This window comes from Odocoileus virginianus, unplaced genomic scaffold (genome assembly GCF_023699985.2).
Source record: "Odocoileus virginianus isolate 20LAN1187 ecotype Illinois unplaced genomic scaffold, Ovbor_1.2 Unplaced_Contig_12, whole genome shotgun sequence".
Lineage (NCBI taxonomy): Eukaryota > Metazoa > Chordata > Mammalia > Artiodactyla > Cervidae > Odocoileus > Odocoileus virginianus.
The window spans coordinates 804,353-828,541 of record NW_027224329.1 but is presented as its reverse complement, the minus strand read 5'-3'; the positions used below and the strand labels follow the sequence as shown (position 1 = coordinate 828,541).

The 24,189-nt window shown below is 36.3% G+C and overlaps 1 long non-coding RNA gene and 1 pseudogene across 2 annotated transcripts in view; one reads left to right on the top strand and one right to left on the bottom strand.

Moving 5' to 3' along the window:
- LOC139033972 (uncharacterized) overlaps nucleotides 1–24,189 on the bottom strand; it is a 623,512-nt gene that overhangs the window by 340,363 nt on the left and 258,960 nt on the right. The window lies entirely within an intron of this gene.
- On the top strand, nucleotides 7,446–9,531 carry LOC110124650 (required for meiotic nuclear division protein 1 homolog pseudogene; annotated as a pseudogene).

Below are 24,189 nucleotides of genomic sequence, written 5' to 3'. Positions count from 1 at the left end.
GAAATAAGAAAAGTCTATAAGTAAGAAAACTTATAAAAAGAATACATAATGGGAAGTTGGGAATTTTACCCCCATAGGTGTTAAGAAAGCATAAAGTCAATGTGATAAAAAATATTCTTTTAAGGAACAGAAAGACCAACAGAACGCAGGTGATATAACAAATCACAGAAAGACCAACAGAACACAGGTGATATAACAAATCAATGAGAAAAATTATTTACTAAATGGCTTGGTAAAAGGAGTTTATTCTTTGGAGAAGAACAAAGACTGATCTCTACTCCATGAGGTTAAAAAAAGAAAAAAGAAAAACTAAATGGATAAAATAACTACTAGAGAAAAAGACACAACTATAAAGCTTTAAAAAAAAATTGTAGGGGAGTAGCTCTGTGATCTTGACTCTGGATAAAGTTTGCTTACAATAATAGAAAACTGGCAGAAAAGATTTTCTACAACTAAAGATATAAAGAAGGAACCACAACAATGGAAGTAGAAGGGGCAGAAATGCAGTATAGTCAAGACTCACACCCTTCGGTAATCAAACCAAAATCACAATTGCAGAGATTCCCTCCAGTAAGCAAGAAGTCAAAGCCCCACATTGGACTCCCCAGACCAAGACTCCTGCACTGGGAAGATGAGCCACAAGAACATCTGGCTTTATAGGCCAGACGGGATTTCATGAGAGACCTGGAAGGTTATCAGAAACAGAAATTACACTCTTAAAGGGTGCACAGAAAATTTCACACACTCCAAGATACAGTGCAGAGATAGTAAATTTTAAAAATCCTCAGACTCATTTGCTGATCCTGGAGAAACCTACCAGAGACCCCATGACACACCAGGCTGAGTAGCTAGGCATAAGGGGACACAGCTCCCCAAACAGGAGGCTAGTACCTACTCCAAGCTCCAAGCTGACCCATGAACTGCCACTGCCCACAGCCTAGAGAACTTCCAGGACAATCATAATGCTAGTGAAGTTTAAAAAACAAAAATAACAAAATTGTGCATATCTACAATAAGTAGTTAAAAATATACAAAACAAAAAGATGTATGATATTATGTCAAGAACATTAAACATGGGGTGGGAGAGTAAATATTCAGGGTTGTTGGAATGATTTCTAACTTATAGGATCATCAAATTAAAATAATCATATATATGTTATACTTGTTACTATATATAACCCTCATGGTAACCACAAACTGAAAGGTTCAAATAGATAACACACATATACCAAAAAGGCTTCCCTGGTGGCTCAGTTGGTAAAGAATCTGCCTGCAGTGCAGGAGACTCAGGTTCGATCTCTGGGTTGGGAAGATCCCCTGGAGAAGGAAATGGCAACCCACTCCAGTATTCCTGCCTGGAAAATCCCATGGACAGAGGAGCCTGATGGGCTATAGTCTATGGGGTCACAAGAGTTGGACACGACTTAGCGATTAAACCACCACCATACACAAAAAGAAAGATATTCAAACACACAATGGAAGTAAGCTAAAAAAGAAAGGCATAAAACAACAACAAAATTACAAAAACACATCAAAACAATGAACAAAATGAAATAAGTGCACATCTATAAATAATTGACTTAAATGCAAATGAAGTAAATGCTCCAATAAAAAAAATAGAGTGATAAATGGATTAAAAAAACAAGACCCATCTATATGCCATCTACATGAGACTCATTTCAGATCTAAAGACAAATACTGAAACTGAGGGAATGGAGAAAAGTACTTCATGCAATGGAAAAAAAGAATAAAGCTAGGGTAGCAATACTTTGGGGGACAAGTGAAAGTCACTCAGTCATGTCTGACTCTTTGTGACCCCATGGACTGTATAGTCCATGGAATTCTCCAGGCCAGAATACTGGAGTGGGTAGCCTTTCCCTTCTCCAGGGGATCTTCCCAACCCAGGGATTGAACCTAGGTCTCCTGCATTGCAGGTGGATTCTTTACCATCTGAGCCACAGGGGAAGCCTAACAAAATAGATTTTAAAATAAAGATCCATGGCTGATTCATGTCAATGTATGACAAAAACCACTGCAGTATTGTGAAGTAATTAGCCTCCAACTAATAAAAAATAAAAATAAAATAAAATAAAGACAAAAAAAAGACAGACAAAGAAGGTTACTACATAATGATAAATTTTTCAATACAACTAAAAGATATAACAATTTTAAATATGTATGTACCCAAATACATAAAGCAGATATTAAAAATAATAAAGAGCCTGACAGATTAAAAAAAACAATAATAGGGGATTTTAATGTCTAATTTACATCAATGGACAGGTCATCTAGAATGAAAATCAACAAGGAAACACTGACTTCAAAGAACATGTTAGATTAGACAGACTTTTCTAGATGAACTTTATATATATATATATAAAGAAAAGAGGATACTCACCTACTGTTAGTGGAATGTAAATTGGTGCTGCCACTGTGGAAAACAATATGGATGCTCCTCAAAAAAATTAAAAATAGAATTTTGATATGAGCAGTAATCTCACTTTTGGGTATATATCCAAAAGAAATGAAAACAGGATCTCAAAGGGATATCTGTAGTCCCATGTATACTGCAGCATTATTCACTATAACAAAGATATGAAAACAACCAGAGTGACCATCAAAAGATGATGGATAAAAAGATATGATACACAAACAGATGGATCTTATTCATCCACAAGAAAGAAGGCTGTCCTGTAGTTTAAGAAAAAATGAAATGGCACTTTAGCGCATTATGGTAAGTGAAATAAGTGACACACAGAAAGACAAATACTGCAAGTTATAATTTATATGTGGAATCTTTAAAAAAAAACTCATAGAAATGAATAGAAACATGGTTGCCAGGGTCTCATGGGTAAGAGGAGAAGGGAGACATTGGTAAGGAAGTATCATCTTTCAGCCATATCATGAATAAAGTCTGAGTGTCTAATGTATAACATTGGGACTATAATTGAAAACATTATATTTTATAATTGATATTTGCTAGAGAGAATTTAAATGTTTTCACATACACACAAAAACTTGAGGTGATGTATGTGTTAATTAAGTAGATAAGAGGAGTTCTTCCACAATGTATATGTACGTCAAATCATGATATACAATTTAAATACCTCACCATTTTGTCAATTATACCTCAATAAAGCTGGAAATGCAAAACAAATAAGCAACAAATCTTCTCATTAATTCAGAGGCATTAATAAAGATTTTCTAAATATAAGGATATGGGTTGTGGTGAAATTTATTATACTAAATATTTATTTTAAAAGAAAATGATTTGTAGGTAATTAATGTACTCAAACTTCCTGGAAGGTAAGGAAGAAAACCAATAAAAAATGCACAGCAGCAAATACAGTTCTTTAAGTCTTAAGGATTTATTTTGGGCAAATGAGTAGATAAACAAATACCCTGAACTATTAAGGCAGTTCATCTACCAGTAAAAAAGTAAGTTTGTGAGTCAGTTTGCAAATTCACTTATATGAAACCAAACAACTAATCTGAATGACTCTTTCTCTTACCAGCCAAAAGTATACCCTGAATCTCAAATTATTTATTCAAAGTTTTCACTGAAATATTTGACTCTTTTGTTGCTGTGTGACGTAGTCTTCTAGTGAACATTTATTACTAAATTACTGGTCTTCTAACTGGAGTGAACATAAGCTTGGCAATACCCTGGTATTTTCCAAGGGATATAAAACGAGAATTATTTTTAAAGATTCAATTTCTAGCTACTCAATTGCCATACAATCTGTTCCCTAAAAATGAAGTACCTGAGAATGTGCCTGTTCCCTGGTGGCTCAGATGGTAAAAAACCTGGGATCCATCCCTGGGTTAGGAAGATCCCCTGGAGAAGGAAAAGGCAACCCACTCCAGTATTCTTGCCTGGAAAATCCCATGGACAGAGGAGCCTGGCAGGCAACAGTCTATAGGATCAGAAAGAGACAGACATGACTCAGAGACCAACGCTTTCATGTGTCACTTTGTTTCCTAAAAATGAAGTACTTGAGAATATGTCTGTAGTTAACCCCTGCACACTTTATAATAAAGGTATATTTCTCATGTATCACAAATCTTACTATACTATGCCAGACTTAAAGACCTCCAGGCTGACAAAGTAACAGTTTGAAATGTTGCTTTTAAAGCCTCTTTTAATGAAGGCCCCATAAACTCATGATATGTTTATACATATTTGGGTTAGTAACAAATAACTGGCTAGAAACAGTCTTTTGACCTCTGTGTGATGAAAATGAAATATATTAAAGAGTGAAACAGTGGGAATAACTTTTGTTTAATGACTTTGCCTCTTCAACCTCCCAAGAATTTTCAAAGAATGTATAGCTTTTAAAGGAGACTCCGAGAAAAGTAAAGAGACAATAAGAAATATTGTCTTTTTTATATCCAGGTGACAAACATATGCAAAGCTTTGTTAACTACCTATTTTATAACTGAAATATTTTAAGACTTATAAGAGCATCACAGGAAATATTAATACCTATCTGCCATAAAGCATGCTCTTACATTTTCAGCATCCTCATAAATAAGAGCCTAGAGATTACTGCCATAACTTTATTTCAGATTGTGTCTAAATGTCACATGATTTGGAAGAGGAGGGAGAAGCTCACAATTTTCTCTTAACAGAACATTTTTAGCAAAAGGGATGTATCCAAAAAATTCAGCATTTTATATTTTAAAAACTTATTAAGTCTGAGGATAAATAATGCCCATTTGTTGAAAGGTTACTGAATAATGTAAATGTGTATCCACTATTTAAACTCTGGCAAGAGTATTCTGTTTGCTGTCTTTCCTCAATGAATAGTCTACTCACTTATTCTTATCATGTATTTACTTAGATTTTGATAAAATTTTATTGTGAATTCTCTGTAAATTCAAAACTTTCAGTTCAATTCAGTTCAGTTGCTCAGTCATGTCCAGCCAGCTCTTTGCGACCCCATGGACTGCAGCACACCAGGCCTCCCTATCCACCACCAATTTGCAGAGTTTATCCAAACTCATGTCCATTGAGTTGGTGATGCCATCCAACCATCTGTCCTCTGTTGCCCCCTTCTCCTCCTGCCTTCAATCTTTCCCTGCAACAGGGTCTTTTTCAATGAGTCGGCTCTTCGCATCAGGTGGCCAAAGTATTGGAGTTTCAGCTTCAACATCAGTCCTTCCAATGAACACTCAGGACTGATCTCCTTTAGGATGGACTGGTTGGATCTCCTTGCAGCCCAAGGGACTCTCAAGAGTCTTCTCCAACACCACAGTTCAAAAGCATCAATTCTTTGGTGCTCAGCCTTCTTTATAGTCCAACTCTCACATCCATACATGACCACTGGAAAAACCATAGCCTTGACTAGACAGAACTTTGTTGGCAAAGTAATGTCTCTGCTTTTTAATACACTATCTAGGTTGGTCATAACTTTCCTTCCAAGGAGTAAGCGTCTTTTAATTTCATGGCTACAGTCACCATCTGCAGTGATTTTGGAGCCCAGAAAAATAAAGTCAGCCACTGTTTCCACTGTTTCCCCATCTATTTGCCATGAAGTGATGGGACAGGTTGCCATGATCTTGGTTTTCTGAATGTTGAGTTTTAAGCCAACTTTTTCACTCTCCTCTTTCACTTTCATCAAGAGGCTCTTTAGTTCTTCTTCACTTTCTGCCATAAGGGTGGTGTCATCTGCATATCAGAGGTTATTGATATTTCTCCTGGCAATCTTGATTCCAGCTTGTGCTTCATCCAGCCCAGCGTTCTGTATTAAATGTTTTGATGGCAGAAAGCACACTGTGAAGCAATTTTTCTCCAATTAAAAAATAATTTTAAGAAATAAATAAATACAAAAAAATATTAAATGTTTTGTATGTACAGCTGCTCCAGCAGCAATTTTGAAAACCAATATGAAATTTTCATGCAAATATATATTAAATTTGAATAAAAATCTCTTGGGAGTAGTTAAATGGAAATATGAGTTCAAATTGAAATTTCCTACACATTCAGACATTTTGAAGGAAAAGTTTGCATATTTTTAAATAAATAATAGTAGGTATCAAATTTCTATGGCATTTAGATTTCATAAATGTGTTTGAAATGGTGATATAAAAGTTTTATTTTAAAATATTAACAATTCCAATGTTCTGAAATCATAGCCACTGTGAGCTATTTGCATTTGACTAAAATTTTAGTTATCAAAAAGATGGTTTTATTGGTATGGCACTATACTTCCCCAAAGTGTTAGGTCTCATAATATTTGGGAAAATAATTCAAATAGGGTTCTTTATGGTTTAGAAGTTTGAGGTTCTGGACTATACCAAGCATACTGTGAGTATCATATGGTTACAGAGATTTCTCCCACTTTCACATATGCATTTGCAGTAAGAACATCTCTGTGTTTTCTAAACAATTAGCAAATGAAGTCTATCAAATCTTATTACATTGCCTTTAATGACTGATATGTTATAATAAACCAACTCAAAAACAGAAAGACATGGACACGTCTCTTTCTCTTACTGAATGACTAAAGTACGGGATGAACAACATCAAACTCAACCCTACACCTGGGTTAATCTGTATTTCATGAGATTTTTCTTCATTAAATGTTCTACTGTTGTTCCATCTCATGTCAATTCAAAAGAGTCAAATGACCCAATCCTCTCAGACTAAATATGGGAAAATCAGAGATCAAATGAAAGATAGAGACTTGCTCAAGTCATATAAGCCACTAAACTTATCAACTATATATGCCAGGCAGTCTTAGTGTGGTAGGCTAAATAAATCATCCCCCAAAGATATATTTATTTCCTAATCTTCAAAACCTGTAAATATTATCTTACATGCAAAATATAGACTATCACCTTACATAGCAAAATACATAAAGTAAGCGTTTTGAGAGGAGGTGCTTTATGCTAGATTATCTGGCATGTATGTATGTGATGGTATGTATGCTTTCAAGAGAGAATTAGAGGAAGTTTTGAGAGAGAGAGAGAGAGAGACAAAGTTAAAGGCAATGTGAAGAGGGAAGCAGAGATTGGATTTTAGTGACCATAAACCAAAGAACACCAAAGAATGCCAGCCAACTATCAGAAATAGGAAGGAATCTCTCCCAGAGTCTCCAGAAAGAACACAGTCCTACACACACTTTGATTTCAGATTTCTGGCCTCCATAATTGTGAAAAGAATACATTTCTGCTGTTTTAAGATACCACCAAGTTTATGGTAATTTGTTACAATAGCCTCAGGAAATGGATACACCTAGGTATAAAATGATGAACAAGATCCTTGAATTCATGAAGTTTAGTCTCTCAATTAAAAAAAAAAGTCAGAGGCACTAGAATAAGTAACTCTAAAATACTTGTCATAGCATTAAAATGTCTCAAAAGACAGTTTCCACATGATATATTCTTTTGCCATATCTTGTGGATGTATATGTAAGCCACTGTTAATCGTATATTCCCAGATGTTAAGCTTGAGAAGTAAGGTATGTCAGAAAAGTTTAATGCCAGACTTGTTACTTCTTGCAGCTGCAATGTTGATCGGACCTACTATAAGTTTTCCTTGAAGTAGTTAACACAGAATATATGGCCTGCAATTCATTTATATTTCATATATAATTAGTAACTAGAAAGTAAAAACAAATCAGGTACTTGATAAAAATGAAAAATTATATTTTTGCAGCAGTAAAGAATTTATACTCAAAAGAAGAACAGTTTTATGAATTTGTAATCAAGGATGTGAAATTGCAAAGACAACAGAATTGAGCAGAGTTAATTTGGTGATGGTAACAAATTCACACATTACCAAGATCACCCACTTCCATGTGGGGCATGCAACGCCCTGATAAATGTTGCTCTTGGCAAAGCATCATACAAAAAATGACTCTAAAGATCTTTCTTCTCTTGTTGCCATTCGTTATTACTCCTCTGAGGAATGAGTGGCTGTGAAATCAGCACCAGTACAGATAACAGACTCCATTTTCCTACCTGACCTATTTAAAACCATATGTGGGAAGATGCTTTCAAATCTTGCCATTTCCTTTACAGACTGGCACACAGGTATGGCATACAGCTGTGGTCATTACCAGATTGTTACCTTTTTTTCAGAATGGACAGGCAGTATGCTCTTAGAGGTTATGGCACTGGACATGCCCCCACAAAAAACATGGCTGAATATCTGCAAAGCAGCATGAGTCTGTGCTTGACAAAATTAAGGAAGCAGGGGAATTTGGAAGTCTTCATTATCAATCAAGAAATATGGGCTGCTGATGGGCATCTGGGTTGCTTCCATGTCCTGGCTATTATAAACAGTGCTGCGATGAACCAGAGGGATCGGGTGGAGAGGGAGGTGGGAGGGGGGACCGGGATGGGGAATACATGTAAATCCATGGCTAATTCATTTCAATGTATGACAAAAACTACTGTAATGATGTAAAGTAATTAGCCTCCAACTAATAAAAATAAATGGAAAAAAAATAAATTAAAAAATAAAGAAAGAAATATGGGCTGGGGCGCCGGTCAGGATTGGGACCGCCTGCGGGGAGTGTGCCGGGCTGCGGCTGCTGCTCGTCCGCGGAAGCTTGTGCGCTCCACGCATCCCTCTTCTGTCCGGCCGAGAGGACCTGATGCAATGCACTGCGTTTGCAACCGCAGATGAGTACCATCTTGGAAGCCTCTCTCAAGATCTGACGTCCCATGGATACGTCGAAGTGACTAGCTTGCCTCGAGGTACATCTCCTTGAACCAGGGGCCAAATGCAGCAAACATTCTGGTGATGGGTGTGGAAAATTCTGCAAAAGAAGGTGATCCTGGAACAATATGCTTCTTCAGGGAAGGAGCTGCTGTGTTCTGAAATGTGAAAGACCAAACTATGAAGCATGTGATGCAAGTTCTAGAAAAACATGAAATTCAGCCCTATGAAATTGCATTGGTTCACTGGGAAAATGAAGAGCTTAACTACACAAAAACAGAGGGGCAGTCAAAACTTCACAGAGGGGAAATCCGGTTAAATTCAGAGCTGGATTTAGATGACGCCATTCTGGAGAAATTTGCTTTCTCAAATGCCCTTTGCGTCTCAGTGAAACTTGCTATCTGGGAAGCATCACTGGATAAATTTGTTGAATCTATTCAGTCGATTCCAGAGGCTTTAAAAGCTGGGAAGAAAGTGAAACTATCTCATGAAGAAGTTATGCAGAAAATGGGTGAACTCCTTGCCCTAAAACACCATATAAACTTGAGTTCAGACTTCTTGATCACCCCTGATTTCTACTGGGACAGAGAAAATCTGGAAGAACTTTATGATAAAACTTGTCGGTTCCTCAGCATTACTCGTAGAGTCAAGGTACTGTTTGAACTGGGACGAGTATTTTTTCTGATTAAGTGATGACCAAAGGAAAAATATTGTTGCAAGAGATACTTGAGTTCTACAATCAAACATTAAGTGTTCATCTGCTATCTTTTAATAGGTATTTTTTCTTAAATCAAGGCATTGTTACAATGATCTTTTTCAGTTTCTAATATTGCTGCTTGAATAAAAACTATGAAGAACCCGGGGGGGGGGGAGAAATATGTATTAAGCATCAACTATGTGACCAGCACTGCTCTAGGTACAACGGACACAGTAGTAGATACAAGAGACAATTATTAACTTTATAGAAGCTTACATAGAAGCTTAGTGAATTACAAGAGAAAAATAAATAAAATATGGAATAGGGATGGGGGGGTACCGGAAATGCAAGTGATTTTGATTGTATATAAAGTGATTGGATAGGCTTCATGGGGAAGGAGACTTTGAGAAGAAGAAGAAAAAAAAAGGTTTAAAATGTGAGGGAGTAAAACCCATAGGTATTGGCAGAAAGAACACAACAAGAAGAGGGAACAGAAAGTGCAAAGGCCCTGAGGTCTAGGCATGTCTGGTATGTTTGAAGAACAGAAGAGAGGCAGTATTGATGGAGGCAAATAAAGGACAGCAGGATAGTAAGAGAGAACTTTAGAGAATCAACAGGATCTCTATTTGGAGGCAGGGGACAACCAGAGGTAGGGTCTTATAAAAGTGATTGGAAGGACTCTGATATTACTCTCAGGGACAGAGCTAGTCACTGGAGGGACTGAACAGAAAAGAGACATGATTTAACTTATATTTTAAAACAATCACTCTGGTAGTCATGATGACTGAATGGAAATGAGGACAGAGAAGGGAGGTCTTTTAGAAAACTACTGGATTAATGCAGTATTATGCAGTATTAATGCAGAAGAATAATGGTAGCCTGAGTCAGGCTGTCTTTACTGACAATATAAATCTGAGGTAAGCATAGGTATACTGGGCTACAGTGGGTGAGTGCTTGTATGTCAAGGGAGATTCAGTCAGGGCTAGCATGATCATGTAACCTAATCAACCAGACAGTTCCTATTAAGATCTATTTTATAGGTGTAATAACAAAGTGCCCTATTCTGCTCTCAAAAGTACCCTGGATTAGACAAAGATGCCACAAAAAAGAAAAACTTCAGGCCAATATCAATGATGAACAGAGATGCAAAAATTCTTAACAAAATTCTAGCAAACAGAATCCAACAACATATTAAAAAGATCATACATCATGAGCAAGTGGGCTTTATCCAAGGGATGCAAAGATTCTTCAATATTCACAAATCAATCAATGTGATACACCACATTAACAAATTGAAAGATAAAAACCACATGATTTTCTCAATAGACACAGACAAAGCCTTTGACAAAATTCAACATACATTTGTGATCAAAACTCTTCAGAAAGAAGACATAGAAGGAACATACCTCAACATAATAAAAGCCACATATGATAAACCCAGAGCAAACATTATCCTCAATGGCAAAAAATTGAAAGCATTTCCCCTAAAGTTAGGAACAAGATAAGGTTTCCACTCTCACCACTACTATTCAACATAGTTTTGGAAGCTTTAGCCACAGCAATCAGAGAAGAAAAAGGAATAAAAGGAATACAGATTGGAAAAGAAGAAGTAAAACTCTCACTGTTAGAGATTACATGATCCTCTACATGGAAAACCCTACAGATACCACCAGAAAGTTACTAGAGCTAATCAGTAAACATAGTAAAGTTGCAAGATATAAAATTGATACACAGAAATCCCTTTTGTTCCTATACACTAACAATGAAAAAACAGAAAGGGAAATTAAGGAAACAACCCCATTCACCATTGTGATGAAAAAAAATAAAATAAATTACTTAGGAATAAATTTACCTAAAGGAACAAAAGACCTACATATATAGAAAACTATAAAACACTCATGAAAGATATAAAAGATGACACAAATAGATGGAGAAATACACCATGTTCATGGATCAGAAGAATCAATAGAGTGAAAATGAGTATACTACCCAAAGCAATCTATAGATTCAATGCAAGCCCTATCAAGTTACCAATGGTATTTTTTTCAGAGAACTAGAACAAATCATTTCACAATTTGTATGCGAACACAAAAAAACCTCGATTAGCCAAAGCAATCTTGAGACAGAAGAATGAAACTGGAGGAATCGTCCTGCCTGACTTCAGACTATACTACAAAGCTACAGTCATCAAGACAGTATGGTACTGGCACAAAGACAGAAATATAGATCAATGGAACAAAATAGAAAGCCCAGAGATAAATCCATGCACCTATGGACACCTTATCTTTGACAAAGAAGGCAAGAATATACAATGGAGAAAAGACAGTCTCTTTAATAAGTGGTGCTGGGAAAACTAGTCAACCACCTGTAAAAGAATGAAACAAGAATACTTTCTAATGCCATACACAAAAATAAACTCAAAATGGATTAAAGATCTAAATGTAAAGCCAGATACTATAAAACTCCTAGAGGAAAACAGGCAGAACACTCTCTGACATAAATCACAGCAGGATCATCTAATAGCCACCTCCCAGAGTAATGGACATAAAAGCAAAAGTAAACAAACGGGACCTGTTTAAACTTAAAATCTTTTGCACAATGAAGGAAACTGTAAGCGAGGTGAAAAGACAGCTTTCAGAATGGGAGAAAATAATAGCAAATGAAGCAACTGACAAAGAATTAATCTCAAAAATACACAAGCAGCTCATGAAGCTCAATACCAGAAAAATAAACAACCCAATCAAAAAATGGGCCAAAGAACTAAACAGACATTTCTCCAAAGAAGACATACAGATGGCTAACAAACACATGAAAAGATGCTCAACATCACTCATTGTCAGAGACATGCAAATCAAAACCACAGTGGGTTGCTATCTCATGCCGGTCAGAATGGCTGCTCTCAAAAAGTCTACAAACAATAAATACTGGAGAGGGTGTGGAGAAAAGGGAACCCTCTCACACTGTTGGTGGGAATGCAAACTAGTACAGCCACTATGGAGAACAGTGTGGAGATTCCTTAAAAAACTGGAAATAAAACTGCCATACGACCCAGCAATCCCACTACTGGGCATACACACTGAGGAAACCAGAATTGAAAGAGACACATGTACCCCAATGTTCATCGCAGCACTGTTTACAATAGCCAGGACATGGAAGCAACCTAGATGTCCATTGGCAGACAAATGGATAAGTTGTGGTACATATACACAATGGAATATTACTCAGCTATTAAAAAGAACACATTTGAGTCAGTTCTAATGAGGTGGATGAAACTGGAGCCTATTATACAGAGTGAAGTAAGTCAGAAAGAAAAACACCAATACAGTATATTAATGCATATATATGGAATTTAGAAAGATGGTAATGATGACCCTATATGCGAGACAGCAAAAGAGACACAGATATAAAGAACAGACTTTTGGACTCTGTGGGAGAAGGCAAGGGTGGGATGATTTGAGAGAATAGCATTAAAACATGTATATTACCATATGTGAAATAGATGACCAGTCCAAGTTCGATATATGAAACAAGGCACTCAAAGACAGTGCAGTGGGACAACCCAGAGGGATGGAGTGGGGAGAGAGTTAGGAGGGGGGTTCAGGACGGGGGGATACATGTACACCTGTGGTTAATTCATGTCAATGTATGGCAAAAACCACCACAATATTGTAAAGTAATTAGCCTCCAATTAAAATAATTAATTTTTTTAAAAGTACTGTGAATTGGATGGTTTTATATATATATATATATATATATATATATACACATATATATATATATAACCATATTAATTCATATAATCCTCATAAACACTTGATTCAATAGGTAATATTATTGCATATTTCACAAGGAAACTGAAGCAATGAGTGATTTACCAAACTTGCTAGAGATAATACATATTTCAAGTAGTAGAGCTAGGATTCAAATCCATACAATTATGGTACAGGCCCTGTGTTCTTAATAGCTATGCTATATTGGCTCTCAAGTATCACAAGATAAAAGAAGCAATCAGTATCATTCTCATCCAGTGAAAACCAGTTTGGGTGTATCCTCCACACTACCATGTCTTGCTCTATAATCACATAAGCAATTATATTTTGAACCTCTTGAAAAGATGCTGGATTTTCAGTTTAGTTATTTAAAAAAGCAAACAATCCCCCCTCCAGTGGCAACCACTCCAATCTCTCATGACTTTCTCTATAATATTACAAACATATACCAAATAAACCTTTTTTAGGTTTATAAGTCCTTACATGAATACATCATTTCATGTCCATTGTTCCTCAACATTTTTACCACAGAACAGTATATCATGTAGATCCTTCTACTTTAATAGAAACAGATCTAATTTTTCCCTTTAAAATTTATAATGATTACACCATAATTTAGTCATCTATTCCCTTATAAAAGGAAAATCTTTATAATTCATTTTCATTAAAACAATGATGCAGTATGTGGCTTACCTACCTTTTAGATAGGGCAGATATCTAATAGTAAAAATAATGCTGGATCCACAAACCAGAGAATGAGAGAAAATATTTTCAAATGAAGATACTGACAAGTGATTAATCTTGAAAATATACAAAAAGCTCATGAAGGTCAATTTAAAAAAAATAATAATAATAAATGTGAGGAAGATCTAAATGGATATTTTGCCAAGGAAGACATACAGCTGGCCAAAAAGCACATGAAAAGATCCTCAACACAACTAAGTAGTAGAGAAATGCAGACCAAAAATATTACATAGTATCACCTCACACTGGTCAGAAAGGCCATCATCAAAAAAGTCTAGAAACAATAAATGCTGGAGAAGGTAGAGTGAAAAGGGAAGCCTCTTACACTTCTGGTGGGAATGTAAATTGGCACAGTCACTATGAGAATAGTTTGGAGGTTCCCTTAAAAAAACTAAATATACCCTTGTGGCTCAGCTGGTAAAGAATCCGCCTGCAATGCAGGAGACCTGAGTTTGATCCCTGGGTTGGGAAGATTCCCTGGAGAAGGGAAAGGCTACCCACTCCAGTATTCTGGCCTGGAGAATTCCATGGACTGTATAGTCCATGAGGTTGCAAACAGTCAGACACGACTGAGTGACTTTCACTTTCACTAAAAAAACTAAATATAAGAACTACTGTATGATTCCAGCAATCCTATTCCTGGGCATATATCTGGAGAAAACCATAATTTGAAAAGATACATGCACCCCAATGTTCATTGTGGCACTATTCACAATAGCCAAGGCATGGAAGCAACCTAAATGTCTATCACAGAGGAATGGATAAAGAAGATGTAGTACATATATACAGTGGAATATTACTCAGCCATAAAAAGGAATAAAATACTGTCATTTGCAGTGGCATGGATGGACCTGGAGATTGTCATACTGAATGAAATAAGCCATAAAGAGAAAGACAAAATCATATGATGTCTCTTATATGTGGAATCTAAGCAAAACAGTACAAATGAAATTATTTACAGACAGAAATATAGTCACACGTAGAAAAAAAACTTGAGGTTACCAAGGAAGAAAGGAGTGGGGGAGGGATAAATAAGGAGATTGGGACTGCCATATACAAACTACTATATATAAAATAGATAACTAATAGGACCTATTATATATTCTATTTTATTATATCTTATTAATATATATTATATAAAATATTTATTAAATAAAATAGATTAATAATAGGACCTACACACGCACAGGGAACTCAATACTCTGTAATGACCTATATGGGAAAAGAATCTAAAAAAGAGTGGATATATGTATAATGTGTAACTGACTTAATTTACTGTACTACTGAAACTAACACAACATTGTAAATAACTATACTCCAATAGAATTTTAATTTTTATACTAATGTGCCAAAAATTACTTTACTACACCCCCAGTAGTTTGCTTGATAATGCCCATTTCCTCAGAACTTCTTAAACTTTATATCAGTTTTTTTTCCATTTATTTTTATTAGTTGGAGGCTAATTACTTTACAATATTGTAGTGGTTTTTGCCATACATTGACATGAATCAGCCATGGATTTACATGTATTCCCCATCCCGATCCCCCTTCCCACCTCCCTCCCCACCCCATCCCTCTGGGTCTTCCCAGTGCACCAGGCCCGAGCACTTGTCTCATGCAAATACAAAAAATTTCAAATAGCCAAAGTAATCTTGAGAAAGAATGGAACTGGATATATCAGTTTTTTATATTAATTTTTTCCAATCTCAAGGGTGAAAATTTAATTTGCAATTATGCAAAGTTCAGGTATTTTTCAGCTGGCTATGGTGTTTCTAATACTTACTGTATGTTGACCAGTATATCATATTTACATATGCCAGTCTATAAATCCTGAATACATACTTTCATTCATGTGATAATTATTAGTGGGTAAGAAAGAGGAGGATTACTTAGGAGAAAGAGACAGTAAATAGAAGGCTATTTGTATAATCCAGGACAAAAGTGTTTGGAAAAGGGGAATGGGAATGGAGAAAAGGTAACAAATCAAAAGGGATATAAGGAGGCATAGTGCATAAAAGTTCTTGAAGAATTGTTGATCTGGTTACAGGATATACCATGGAAAATGACAGCTATCCAAATTTAGAGTGACCTAAGGAAATATGACTAGGCTGTCACCATAATTTACAAGATAGTGTCTGCCAATGTTGCATTTAGCTGGCAAACATATCTTCATTTTCCTTCAATGGTAATAATTCAGAAGTAAGAAACTAAATTGCAATCTCATCGCAATATTTTAAAATGTTATCTTGCTAAAGTGATAAAGAAGGAACAATTCAGAAGAACTAGTGATGATTCTATATAAGTAATAATATTTGAATAGTATTTAAATTCAATTCAGGGCCAGTGACAAGCCATGACTGTTCAGAACTTTTGCGTAATAAAGTTTTATTGAAGTATAAAAGAGATAGAGAAAGCCTCTGACATAGATATCAGAAGGGGGCAAAAAAAGTGCCCTGCTGCACTTTTATAGTTTATAGTAAGGAGTTTCCATATATGATAAGTGAGTTGCAAATTAGAGAAAGGACATGACTCAAAAATTGAGAGAGTTACACCAGGCCCCTCACCCACAACATGCATTTTGAGATAGCATTGACACAAGGTGAGTCATCCTGGGCCATAAAACAATTGACATGAATCTTGAAGAAAGGCAGATTTCCAAGCAAATACATAGTTTCATTAACATAGCTTAAGAGAACATTTCCATGAGTAAAACATACTGGTTTGTTGAGCCAAGAAAGGCAGATTCTAAGGCAAATACTCAGTTCATTAGTATAGCTTAAGAAAAACATTTCCATAAGAAAAACTGCATTGGTTAGCTCAAAGTTTGAGAAAAGTTAAGTTCAGGTGGAACCAGGTGTTGTCATGGCAACACAGAATTTTAAAAGAAACCTCCTTTTAATTTTGTATAGAGAAGGGAAAAAAATCTCTGACACTTGTAGTTTGTTTCCTCCTGCTGCTTAAGAGAGAGAAAGAAAAATTGTCTGATACTTGCAGTCTATTTCCTCTGTTTGGGGACCCCTAGCCTTCCTGCCTGTTACCCTCTCATTCCCCCTTTTCTTTCAGGAATATTATATTGTCACCCTGTTTATTTAACTTATATGCAGAGTACATCATGCAAATGCTGGGCTGGATGAAGCACAAGCTGGAATCAAGATTGTGGGGAGAAATATCAATAACCTCAGATACGCAGATGATACCACCCTTATGGCAGAAAGTGAAGAGGAACTAAAGAGGCTCTTGATGAAAGTGAAAGAGGAGCATGAAAAAGTTGGCTTAAAAATCAACATTCAAAAAACTAAGATCATGGCATCCAGTCCCATCACTTCATGGCAAACAGATGGGGAAATAATGGAAACAGTGAGAGGCTTTATTTTCTTGGGCTCCAAAATCACTGCAGATGGTGACTGTAGCCATGAAATTAAAAGACACTTGCTCCTTGGAAGAAAAGCTATGACCAACCTAGACAGCATATTAAAAAGCAGAGATGTTACTTTGTCAACAAAGGTCCATCTAGTCAAAGCTATGGTTTTTCCAGTAGTCATGTATGGATGTAAGAGTTGGACTATAAAGAAAGCTGAGCACCAAAGAATTGATGCTTTTGAACTGTGGTGTTGGAGAAGACTCTTGAGAGTCCCTTGGACTGCAAGGAGATCCAACCAGGAAATCAGCCCTGAATATTCATTGAAAGGACTGATGCTGAAGCTGAAACTCCAATACTTTGCCCACCTGATACAAAGAATTGACTCATTGGAAAAGACCCTGATGCTGGGAAAGATTGAAGGTAGGATGAGAAGGGGATGACAGAGGATGAGATGGTTGGATGGCATCACTGACTCGATGGACATGAGTTTGAGCAAGCTCTGGGAGTTAGTGATAGACAGGGAAGCCTGGTATGCTGCAGTCCATGGGATCGCAAAGAGTCAGACACGACTGAGTGACTGAAATGAACTGAACTGATGCTGCCTAGGGAGAGGGGCATTGTTCTCTTCCATAACTGCTTCTGAGCTGATGAGGGGTGTCATCCCTAAACTGATGAGGCAACATTCTCCTAACCCTCATACTGAGGGTCTCTGATCCAGGGGCCCCAAGTAGTAGTTGGAGGAAGCTGTCACAGTCACAGGAGTTTGAGCAACCATTTGTAACTTAAAAGTCTTCATGAGGCTAGAAACAAATCCAGTTACACAGTTATAGATGCAGGGAGCAAAGAGCAAAAACAGAACAATCAGAATTATTGCAATTAGGATAGTTTTCCACCAAGAGGAATTAGTTAACGCTTCCCAAAATGAGGTAATTGAGGCTTCACGAATATCCATAACCTGAGTCATCTTGTTCATGTGTTTTGTAAACTGAGTAATATTAGTGCTCATATCTGGTATATATGTACAGCACTGGGTATGAATAATGGCACAAGTTCCTCCTTGTGCAGCTGTTAGAATATCTAAGGCCAATCTGTTTTGTAAAACCACCTTTCTAATTTGTATTTGTTCAGCATTAAGGGCTGAAATAGCTTTTTGAGAATCTTGTAAAGCCTGTTGAGTAAAGTTAGTCAGAGCATCAACTCGTAGCATAACATCTGTAGTTCCCAGAGAGGGAACAAATATTGCAGCCAAATAATCATACCAGTGAAATACAGACTTGGTTCAGCGAGTTCTAAGGTGTGGCAAATTAGCAGGCTTCTCTGGAAGCTCTGAAAATGTGAAGCCATGAGTAAAAGCTAAACCTAGGTGCATCTCCCTATCCAGCCAGGGGGAAGCCACGCCCATAGGTAAGATGCTAATTCTAATATATTCTCAAAAATGAAGATGGACAGCCATTTATGTATGTATGTATGTAGATTTAGATATGATAGGTAAATGGAGTAGCAAATACTTACATAGAAATGTTCATTATAGTGATAAGAGGTTGAAGAAAGAAACAGAATTAGAAGTGTTCTGAATATCCTATCTCAAATACGGGGCATCACATTAAACTAGTTTATTTTTTGACTCATAAGTTAAAGAATGATTTTGAACAACATAAAAATATGACCCTCTAAGTCATTGGAAAACACAAAAATGAAGTCTCTATACTGAAAGTTAGAAAAGCACGGATTTTTAAAGAAAGCATATAAGACAAATGGGCAGAATAAAATCAATATCAATTATCAAAACAAATGTGAGTTTAACTCCTACACTGAGATTGAATAGACACATAGGTAGGGGTGTGTGTGTGTGTGTGTGTGTGTGTGTGTGTGTGTGTGTTGAAAAAGTTAAATAAAAAATGTTACACAAATGAAAACAAAAGGAAAACAGGGGTAGCAAAATACCACTGCAGTAAAATTCAAAACATTAAGTTTTAAATTTAATTAAATTAAGTAAAATTTAAAAAATAAAGCATTAAGTGGGACCAAAAGTTCATTTTATATTGATAAAGCATAAGATTATTAGTGTAGTAAATGTTTTATTTAACTACTAAATAATTATCAGGAAAATATAACTAACTGGTTTATCGAACCCACCAAACTTTGAGAGCTATGAATAACAAATGTTTTTTTCTGTTTTGTTTTTCCAGTCACTGCCTTCAGTCACGCCCTGCTGACCCTGTCTTCTCAATCCATTTAATGACATTTTGGTAGTCTCTTCAGCTGGACATTTTTAGTGATCATTAAGCAGCATATATTCCAATCAAAAGCTATAAACTCATTCCTCCTTTCCCTCCCGGTCTTGATGATCACACCAAAGGACCTGCAGAGGAGAGAGGTATGGGGTTCTTTTCTTTTAACCCTCCTTCCCTCTCTTCTGGTTCTAGCTTTTCTGGGATGTTAAACCTGAAAAAAGGAAACAGAAGAAATAGCAGGGGTTCTTTCCCATAATTGGCTGCCAAAGTGATATTTTTCTTCTCCCAATACTTCCCTAGAACACACTATCTGACAATTAACATTTTCTGTTAGGTACTCACAAGAGAGAAAGTCAAGTTCTCTTGCAGGGCACGTTATCAATTTTGTAGGGAGTCCCATAGAAGGTCCTTCCTAACATGCAACTTTTTTAACAGTTGGATTTGTTCTCTTCGAGTTTCAGCCCCAGATATAACCCCTCACAGTATATTTGCATAGACTTGGCTGCTGTGGTCCTGTGATCTATCTGATGGTCAGCCCTTCTGAACTATGGCTCGAGGTCAACTAATTTCATCAATGTCCACTTGATCCCAGATTTTCCTTGCCATGTCAAACACAGGGAATTCAAAGTAAATTGAAATGAGATATCAATATACTTCACATATAGGCACACATTTTCTTGGAAAACTAGCTTCAGTTAACTAGGGATGGGAGAAGCACTTCCACCTTTCCTTATGGAAAAGAAAGGGAAAAGTTACGGCACACCTCAACAGGCCAATGGCTCACTAATCAAAAAAATCTGCCCACTGCACAAACAACTGTTTATTTTAGGAGTGTCTGATCCTGACTTCTGTATCTTTATTTAAGAATGTGGAGTACTTGATATATTTTTGTCCTCAGCTTTGAAAGCTAACTCTCCAAGTTCAGGGAAATATGAAGTCCCATACAGCATTCTATTATATAGAATATAAAAGAAGAAAAAGAAATGTAGATGTAATGGTTATCCATAAAAAGAAAATAACTAGAAAATAATGATTCTTGTTTTCTCAATTTTCATTACTTGAATCAGCAAAACTTAATTAGAATAAAATATCTAAATATCACAATTAATAATATTGATTTAAGAATGATCTATGGACTATTATAACTAATTAAGATTAAACTATATAACTGTGCCTACAAGTTTTTTAAATGATCTCTTATCAAGTCACAAAAAAAAAGCTCAATAAATTCTGCAAAATATTCATTATACAGGTTCCAAAAACATCTCTAGTGCAATGAGATGAAATTAACTAGGGGTTAAAAACAACAAAACCTAAACCCACATGAAAACAATTATCCTTAATTTTACTTAGGCAAAAATAAGAATCAGAACTTCACTCACAAACCAAACTGAAAATTAGATGTCAGTCTCGGTCCACAGAGTTTATACTTAAACTTTTGGCCTCCATGCTTAATAGTGACAGACACTATAAAGAACAAAAGTCAGCATACTATGGACTACAGGTAAGTTCTAATCCACCACGCTTCTTTTTAATAAATTAAGTTTTATGGGAACATAGTCAAATTCATTCATTTTTACTTTTTCCATGGCTGCTTTGCTGCTAATGGCAGTTTAATAGTTATGACAGAGATCATTAGACCAGCAAAGTCCAAAATATTCACTATCTAGCCATTACAGAATAAATTTGTAAACTCTGATAAAGAGAGGAAACAAAAAGATAAATTCATGATCAAAACAAGATAAACATTTTCATGGACCATATAAACAAAAAATATGCATTAACTTGAAGGAAAAAACAATAGGAATTGTAGCATAAGATTCAATAAATGCCAAAAGACAAGAGGTAAACAACTTTAAAATGCTATAAGAAAAAAAAATGCCTGCCACCTTAGATATATGTGCTTTTAGTCACTCAGTTGTGTCCAACTCTTGCGACCCCATGGACTGTAGCCCACCAGGCTCCTCTGTCCCTGGGATTCTCCAGGCAAGAATACTGGAGTGGGTTGCCATTTCCTTCTCCAGGGGATTTTCCCAAGAATTGAACCTGTGTCTCCTGTATCTTCTGCATTGCAGGCAGATTCTTTACACATTGAAAATATATCCTTTAAAAATGAAGGTGGGGCAGCCAGTTTGGAAAATACTCTGACAGTTCTTCAAAAAGAAATGGAAGAGTATTCACAAAAAAAAAAAAAAAAAAAAAAACACTTTTAAACCAGTGTTCTTAGCAGAATTATTCACAAAAGCCAAAGGTTGAAAATCCCAAATGGGGACATCCCTGGTGGTGTATTGACTAAGACTCTGTGCTTCCAATGCAGGGGGCCTGTGTTCCATCCCTTGTTGGAGAACTAGATTCCATATGCTGCAACTAACAATTTTCTTGCCACAACATGCTACAACTAAGTCCTGGTACAGCCAAATAAATAAATAAATTTTCAAAAATCCCAAATGTCCATTCACTGATAAGTGGATGAACAAAATGTAGGCTATGCCTATGCTGGAATATTAGTTGACATAAAAAGGAATGCTGTACTGATACATGGCACAACATGGATTAACACTGAAAAATTAGGCTAAGTGAAGAAATTCAGACAAAAACATCACATATTATATGATTCCAGCAAGATGAAATGTATAGAATAGGCATTAAATTTACAGAGATAGAGGTCTTTCCTGGTGGTTCAGTTGTAAAGAAATTACCTGCAATTTGGAAATCACAGGTTTGATTCCTGGGTTGGAAAGATCCCCTGGAGAAGGAAACAGCAACCCACTCCAGTGTTCTTGCTGAGAAATCCCATGGACAGAGGAGTCTGGAGGGCTACAATCCATGGGATCGCAAGAGTCAGACACGACTTAGTAACTAAACCACCACCACCATAGAGATAGAAAGCAGATTAGTGGTTGCCAGAGGAATTGGGATAAGGTGTAAATGAGGAGTGACTACTAATGGGTATGGACTTCTGCTTTTATTTAGAGCATAGAAAGCTGGAAAGATCATTACTTTCACTTTAATAACAATAAAAAGTCAAATAACCTTCAAAATCATAACTTTTCCTGAGTGCACTAGACTTGAATTCACAAGGTAAGCAACCAAGTAAATAAAATTCCAAAGAGTGACAAGCCCCACCAAAGAGAAATAGGATACCTGAACTGTCTCACCTTTGACAGAGCATGGGAAAAAGAGGTAGCCATCACACAGGCAGGTAAGAAAAAAATCAGTTCCTAAAGGCCAATTGTGGACTATACTTTGAAACAAAGTTCTTTCAACACAAGTAGTTGTTTAAGTAGAATTTAGTGAATTTTTATGTTCTTCTTTACATATTTTCATATTGTTTGAACTGTTCATAATGAAATTTTTTCATTATAAAACCAATACAATGGAGGTTATTTGTTTACTGTAGAGGGAGGGTGGGAATCTACAAATGATATGAATAGGAAAATCACAGAAGAGGAAGCTGAATGCCCCATGTGTGCTTGTGTGCAGAGTCGTGCCCAACTCTTTGAGACTCCATGGACTGTAACCTGCCAGGCTCCTCTGTCCATGGAATTTTCCAGGCAAGAATACTGGAGTGGGTTGCCATTTCCTTCTCTAAGGGATCTTCCTGACCCAGGGATTGAACCCTCATCTCTTGTGTCTCCTGCACTGGCAGGCACATTCTTTACCACTAGCACCACCTGGGAAGGCCCAATGCTCTATAAACATACTGATAGTATATAACCAATATTATTGATAGTAAAGGAAATGCGAAATACAAAAATAATGAAATATCACTTCATCTATAGTGACAAAATATTTTTATAAACTCCCTGTACCATTTGTTGGTAGGGATGTGAGAAAATAGGGAGGGGAGCTCTCATACTTTTCTGAATAAATTGTTATCACCACATTCTGGAAAAATCCTTTGAAGTTAAACATGGTGATATCTAAGGGAGCTTAGATTTCACATCTAGAAATATACCCTAGAGAAATTTTTATACAAGTGTATATGGGGTAAAATAAGAATGTGCATTTGAGAAATAAGAACATCAGTCAATAAACTGCAATGGGTTAATGAAAATATACTATCACAAGCTGAAATCAAGACTGCTGGTAGAAATGTCAACAATCTCATATATGCAGGTGATACAGCTTTAATAGCAGAAAATGAAGAATATCTAAAGAAATTTTCAAAAGCAGAGAGTGAAAAGGCTGGGTTAAAGCTCAACATTCAAAAACTAAGATCATGACATCTGGTCCCATTTCTTCATGGCAAACAGAAGGGGAAAAGTGGAAACAGTGACAGATTTTATTTTCTTCGACTTGAAAATCACTGTGGATGGTGACCGCAGTCTTAAAATTCAAAGACACTTGCTCCTTGGAAGGAAAACTATGACAAACATAGACAGCATATAAAAAGCAGAGACATCACTTAACCAACAGAAATCTAGATAGTCAAAGCTATGGTTTTTTCCAGTAGTCATGTACAGATGTGAGAGCTGGACCATAAAGAAGGCTGAGCACCAAAGAATTGATGCTTTTGAATTGTGGTGCTGGAGAAGACTTGAGAGTCCCTTGAACTGCAAGGAGATCAAACCAGTCAATCCTAAAGGAAATCAACTGAAACTGAATGATTCCAATACTTTAGTCACCTGATGCAAAGAGCTGACTCATTGGAAAAGACCGTGATGCTGGGAAAGATTGAAGGCAAAAGGAGAAGGGGCAGCAGAGGATAA